Source organism: Mus caroli, chromosome 11 (assembly GCF_900094665.2).
Source record: "Mus caroli chromosome 11, CAROLI_EIJ_v1.1, whole genome shotgun sequence".
Classification (NCBI taxonomy): domain Eukaryota; kingdom Metazoa; phylum Chordata; class Mammalia; order Rodentia; family Muridae; genus Mus; species Mus caroli.
The window spans coordinates 41985688-41992560 of NC_034580.1; the positions used below are offsets into that span (position 1 = coordinate 41985688).

General features: G+C 41.4%; 1 pseudogene; it reads right to left on the reverse strand.

Moving 5' to 3' along the window:
* Positions 1 to 3251: 3251 nt before the first annotated feature.
* On the reverse strand, positions 3252 to 3716 carry LOC110306065 (annotated as a pseudogene).
* Between the last annotated feature and the right edge of the window lie 3157 nt (positions 3717 to 6873).

Below are 6873 nucleotides of genomic sequence, written 5' to 3' on the forward strand. Positions count from 1 at the left end.
TCTCTCTCTCTCTCTCTCTCTCTCTCTCTCTCTCTCTCTCTCTCTCTTTCTTTTTAAAAGATTTACTTTATTCTTTAGGTATGAGCTTGTGTATGTGTGGGTAGAAATGAGCATGTATATGTGAAGGTTGCAGATGCTTAAGGAGACCAGAAGAAGGCAACCTAGAGCTGAAGTTACAGCCAGTTCTGAGCTGCCTCACATGGGTCATGGCAATTAAACTTGTGTCTTGTGAGAATGTATGCTTAGTAGTGTGTGGTCTTACCTGCAGAGGCGTCTCTTCAGGCTTTGAGTTCACGGCTGCTTGGTGAATGATGCCTTCCCTTTCCAAATGAGGAAATGAAAAATGTGCTAAAAGCATTTGCTTAGGGTCCTGTACATAGCACTCCATAGCACTGTGTTAAGTAAACATGAAGTGGAAATTAGAGAGGGAGTGGAAATCACTTAGGTCTCTTTCTCTTGTGACTGTGAATAGAAGCAGTAGCTCTGTCTTCTTTTACTGGACAGAGGTGATCACCTGGCCAAGAGCCAGTAGACCTAGGTATAAGAGCAACATTTTAGATTTCTACAACAAAATACTACATTGTAACAATACCATTACATATTCCAAGTTTACTTTGTCTCAGTTTTAGAGACTAAGAGCTAAAGATAATTATTCTAGCCTGGTCAAATTCTAGCAACTGTTGCCTCTCTGATGTGGTCACCTGTTTGCTATCTTTATTTGGAAGGAGAGGGCTGGCCTTATGGTGTCTTGTATAGGCACTAATCTCATGGAAAAGGTTTCTCTCTTGTGATCCTCTTTCAGCATAATTTTCTCCCCAAGATACCCTTCTCCAAAAGCCATCACATTGGAATTTTCAGTTTCTTTCCTCTCTTTCTTCCTCTTTCTCTCTCTCTCTCTCTCTCCCTCTCCCTCTCCCCCCCTCTCCCCCACTCTTAGATTTATGTATGAGTACACTGTAGTTGTCTTCAGACACACCAGAAGAGGGCATCAGATCACATTGCAGATGGTTTTGAGACACCATGTGGTTGCTGGGAATTGAACTCAGGACTTTTGGAAAAGCAGTCCATGCTCTTAACCACTCAACCATCTCACCAGCCCAGTATTTTCAGTTTCAATATATGCATTGAGAGTCACATTTTAGCACATAGCACTGAGTTAGGGTAGTGGGTGAGATTCAGACACACAAAAGAAGAAGCCAGACTTTGGGTAATTTACTTACATTAAGCCTGCAAGAATTAAGGAAGGGATAGTAATAAAATGCTAATGAGGCAGAAACTAACTGCTAATGACTTCGGTGAGTGACACAAGTGTTATCTGCAGACACTGGCCAGGAGTGTGTGTGTGTGTGTGTGTGTGTGTGTGTGTGTGTGTGTGTGTGTGTAGGGGGTGGTATTCCTGACATCATCCAGTAACTCGAGGCTCAAAGCTAATTGTCCTTTTGTTTTTAAGCAGAGAATGAAATGGAAACAAACTCATAATCACAAGCAAAGGGAAAAACTTACCTTTGTGTGCTGGGCAAGATGATCCACTATTTGGAAGTACTGTGAGGGAGCTTGTGTCTTTAGGACAGAGCAATGTCTAACACATAGACCGAGGAAGGGAAAGGAAAGTTTGATGGAAGAGATTAATGATCTAAGATTTGCTGTGGATGGCTGGATTCAAGTGGATCTGGAATTTTAGATCGAAGGTTTGGGAGGGATGGGGAAAAAAAGAGGATATGCAGAGAGGAGCGTAAGGGATGTCAGGAGTCCTATGCGATGTCCTGATAAAGGCAGTCATGAGGTGCACACGTTCATTCAGTGAACCTAACAAAGGCAAGGCTGTAGGTATCAAAGGTTATAGATATTGATAAACTAGCCCACCTTCATCTTAGGCTTGAAAGCCATCTATCTTATAGTAAAAACAAACTAGTTTTCATTCCTCTTTATGATTAAATATCTGTTTCTTAAAGATTGGACTATGCCCTACATAAAACCTTAACTACAAATGTTTCTATATTGGTTGCTCCAGGAACTGGCAACCATGTTTTTGTTTAGAAAGGTTAGTATGACCACCTGTTGTTATGACCACCTTATGACCACCTTACAAGCATGTCTTTATATCAGGAGGTCATTATGACAGCTTGTTTTTCTTATGTTCTGACTCTGTTAACCCTGCCTATGTTTTCCTCTCATCCAGTGCTTACCTTTTGACTGCACATTACATGGACAAAAATGCTTGCTTTAATTAATTGCTCACTTTAATAATTTGGCCATGATGATTTGCGTTGACGGTCTCTCTTTCTCGTCACATCTTTGGGATTAATAATCTCCCTCTGCTTTTACAATGGGACATGCTGTATCCTTCTTAGTTTTGATCACTACCTGTAGGCTTCAGCTCCAAGTCACCTCCTCATATCCTCCTATATCCTTTCTTCTTCATTTCTCTCCCCACTCAATTCCTCTCCCTGCCCTCACTCCTGCATTTCCCTTCCTCTGTCCCTTCATTCTTTTATAGCTGAAAATTAAATCCGCGGTCTGTCTCTACTAGGCAAGTTCTCTTCCACTGAGCTGTGTTTCCAGCCTTTCCCCACAGTCTTCCATATTCAAAAGGATTTGCATTTTGTTGAGATGGAACACTTGCATCTTATCCCCCCTCCCCCATACCTTACCAACTGTAATTACCTCACTTCCCTTGTTAAATTCTAAAGTCAGTCACTATAATCAGTAATGTCTTCCTTCCACTCCACTCACCTTTACTTCCTCCTCATGACGCCTCTGTGCTTTCTAACTTACAAGTTTCACTGTAGTGATCTTTAGCTTCCTCGGTTAAATTTACTTACATACTTTATTGTTTTTGTAGTAGTTTTGAATGAGGACCACTTTCACAATTTTTTTTTCCCTCATGAAACTTGTTACTGATGTGCAGAAAAGTTCCTGAGTCATGCATCTTGATTTTTGTGTGTGTGGCTGCTTCACATTATTTGCTTATTGGTTCAAAGTGTGTTTTGGGTGGAGTTAAGATCTTTCTATGTACAATGGTGTCATCTCCAAATGGCTGACCTCTTTACTTCCTATTTGTGTGTATATGTTTTTATTCTCTTCTTTAATTGCACTGTCTAAATGTCTCATGTTCCATGGAACCAGAACAGTGAGAGGAGATGCCCTGGGCTCATTCCTTACCTTAGAAGAGATGCTTTCGAGTTTTTCATACTCATGAATGGTGATGGCTGTGGGTTTGTTACATACAGCCCTCATTCCCCCCCGCCCCCGGGACCAAAACCAGTCTTTATTGGCCTCGGCTACTTGAGGGGGATGAATCGGGAGGAGTGGGTGGCACCGATCCCGGGCCGGCTGTGCTTCACAGGTTTGTAGGTGATGGAGAACTCGCCCAGGTAGTGGCCGATCATCTCTGGTTTGATCTCCACCTGGTTGAAGATCTTGCTGTTGTACACGCCTACCATGCTACCCACCATCCCGGGCAGGATAATCATGTCCCTCAGGTGCATCTTCACCACCTCGGGCTTCTCCATGGGTGGCGCTTCTTTCTTGGCCTTTCTCAAGCACTTGAGCAGTGAGTGCTGCTTCCACTGAAGACCTCGGTTCAGGTGCCGCCTCTGGCAGGCGCTGTACAGCTGCATCAGCTGCTCATAGGACATGTCGAGCAGTTGGTCGAGGTCTACTCCACGGTAGGTGAACTTGCGGAAGGTCCGCTTCTTCTGCTCTACTTCGGCCATCTTGGCGGTTACTCGGAAAAGCACAGCCCTCATTTTTAAGAAATGAAGTACATTCCTTTTATTCCTAACTTGTTCAGAGCCTTGATTATGAATGATTGTTGAATTCTGTCAATACTATTTCTGCATATACTGAGATGATGATGTGTGATTTTCATACTTTATTATCTTGATGTGACACATTTATTTTTTATTTTTATTATTTTTGATGTGACACATTTATAACAGGGGCTCTTAATACTTTATGGAAATACCACTGAGTAATATGGGGCCACTGCTTCAGCTCTGACATCAGAAACACACACACACCACCACCACCACCAACAACAACAACCACAACAAAATTATCCCATCTCCCCAAAGAAAAACTGCTCTTAATTCTGGTAAATATGACACACCGCAAAGTCTATACATGTATACTTGGTCGATTTTTGCTTCATTCTTTTTATAAGTTATAATACTGCTATAGTCAAGAGAGATAAATTTAAGAATTTTTAATATTGGTTAAAATGGTAAAAAAAAAAATCCACTTCCCCCTATACATTCTCTCTCTTACACTTACCTTAAAGTGCGCAAGTGTTTGGAGCCTGTGCTAAGCTTAGAAGAGATGCTGTCAGGTTTTCCATGTTCATTCATTGGCTCTGGGTTTGTTATATATAGCCCTTGTTTTTATGTTGAAGTACATTCCTTTTATTCCTCACTGTTCAGAGCCTTGATTATGACGGACTGTTGAATTTGGTCAAATACTACTTCTGCCTATGCTGAGATGATTCTAGCTTTTTTTTTTTTTAGCTAGAAGTTCAAATAATTGTCTTGATTTGGTTTGCACATGTCGAATCATCCTTGCAGCCTTTGGCTAACAGAATCATGGATCGTTTGATGGCATCTTCTTACTTTTTTCCTCTTGGATATATGTATGTACTGGTATGAATTTCTCTCAGTTCTATGTATTATAGATAATAACATACTATTTTTTTTTTACTTTGTCTGTTTTGAACCATGTAACATCTCTTTGCTTTCTTTGTTCAAAGGTGTGATGTGTGGTCTCCACATATTTGTGTGTTTTTCTAAAGTTTCTTGGCCTGGACAGTAGCTCAGTGCTAGACTACTCAACTACTAACACACAGAGTGGTGTAAGTCCAATTAAAAAAGGTGAAAAGAAAGTTTTCTTCTGATGGTCACTTCCATTTTCATTTCATTATCATCAGAAATGATATAGTATGTTACTTCAAACTTTTGAATGGGTGAAGATTTGTTTTGTGGCCTGATAAATTACCTTCTACAGTAAACGGCATGTGGTTAGCCATGCAGATTTTACATTTGACTAGGCACTGTGTGGTGTATGTGGAAAGAATATGTCTTAGTTTCTGTCCTAAGTGTTTAGAATTCAAGTGAGACAAGCTGGCATGAACCAGTAGCCCATCTCCCTTCAGGAATCCTGAGTTCTGTCTTAGCTAATGAATGCCTGATGGCAGGTTCATGATGACACAGAAGGGGGAAATATTGCTCCCAGACACCACAGAAAAATCACAGTGTGCACAGACTGCACATATTCAGAACTGCTATGAGAAAATGAAATACAGCATCTCGCCTAACCTGCTGTTACATTTTGCAGCCACCAATTTGACATTTTAATTATGGAGATAAGAACCCAAGCAAGTAAATCATAGAATTCCCTAAGACATGAAAGATGGCAAGTGGGAGTGATCTCCAGCCATCCAGAGAATTTGCCTGAGTGGAGTGGGTTGGTGTATGACAGAAGGGAGCTGACGGGGAATTTGCCTGAGTGGAGTGGGTTGGTGTATGACAGAAGGGAGCTGACGGGACCTGGTGCTTTGTAGAGGTCATGCCCTGCCCAGTGATATTTATATTTACATCGTGTTTGAGCTATGAAGAAAACTTTATCTGGGGTACCAAGAAATACTATAAAACACTCTGTGTGAGACCCTTCTTTCTCACTAATCTGATGTAAAAATAGAATATACTGTATCCAAAAGCCAACCTGCTCTGAACAAATGGAGATGCATATTCTGCTTCTCCATATCTATGTGAGTAGGCTCTGCTATACGAGTAACTCAAAATTATTCATTTATTCTAAGCCCTGTAGGTTGACAGATGGGGAAATTAAGGTGGACAGACTTAGGCAAATCTGTAAGTATATCATTTCACCTTCACTGTCCTTGGTCCTCATGTTTAGAACAATTAGCATAAGCTAACTCTCTAGTCCTTTCTAGTGAGAGAAAAAGAGGCAGAAGAAATAGAATGTGTATTGATGAACTATTAATGTGTCAATGTAAAAGGATATAGTGTCTACTGATGGACGGTTATATAGTGGTGTGAAAGAATACAACAATGCCTATTGATGGACTGTTTTGTGTCAGTGTGAAGGAACACAAGCTTCAGGCTGTGTTGCTATTAGCCCAAACACATTTACTTTCTGCTATTCCACTATTATGGGATATATTCGTTACTTTCCTGTTGTGATAGAATTCAGGTGTAAGTAACACCGGGATTTATATTTTGGCTCACGGTTATGGATACAGTGCATCACGGTCAGGAAGACACAGGGGCAAGAGATGGGCCCCACTGCATCTGTAGTCAGGGTGCTCAGCTCTCCTTCTCCTTTTTATGCAGCCCAAGATTTAAGTCCAGACAAGGGTGTCCCCTGCTTCCAGCATAGGCTTTTCTATCTCCCCTAGTGAAAGTAATTTGTTGAAGGCAAAGCCAGGGTTGTCCTAATGTAGATAATTCCTCACAGCTGCGCCAGGAAGTCTCTCTCCTAGGTGATCTCAGAACTGATTAAGTTGAAAATGTAAACTAATGTGGAGTGAAATATTTCTGATAAATGGTTGGTCATGTTCTTGAGTTCTTTTGTCCTGACAACAGAAACACTCACTGATTTTACATGCCCTATTTGTATTTAATTTGTCCACTCACTGTCCTATGAAGTACCCATATGAGTTATTACTCAACTACTTTCATTGATGAAGAAGCCAGTGGTAGCTGCTTTCTCCAAGGTCACAAAGCTGGCAAGCATGGGAGCTAAGACTAAGCTTCAGAGCTGGTCGTGGTGACACACACCTTTAATCCCAGCACTCGGGAGGCAGAGGCAGAGGCAGAGGCAGAGGCAGAGGCAGAGGCAGAGGCAGAGGCAGAGGCA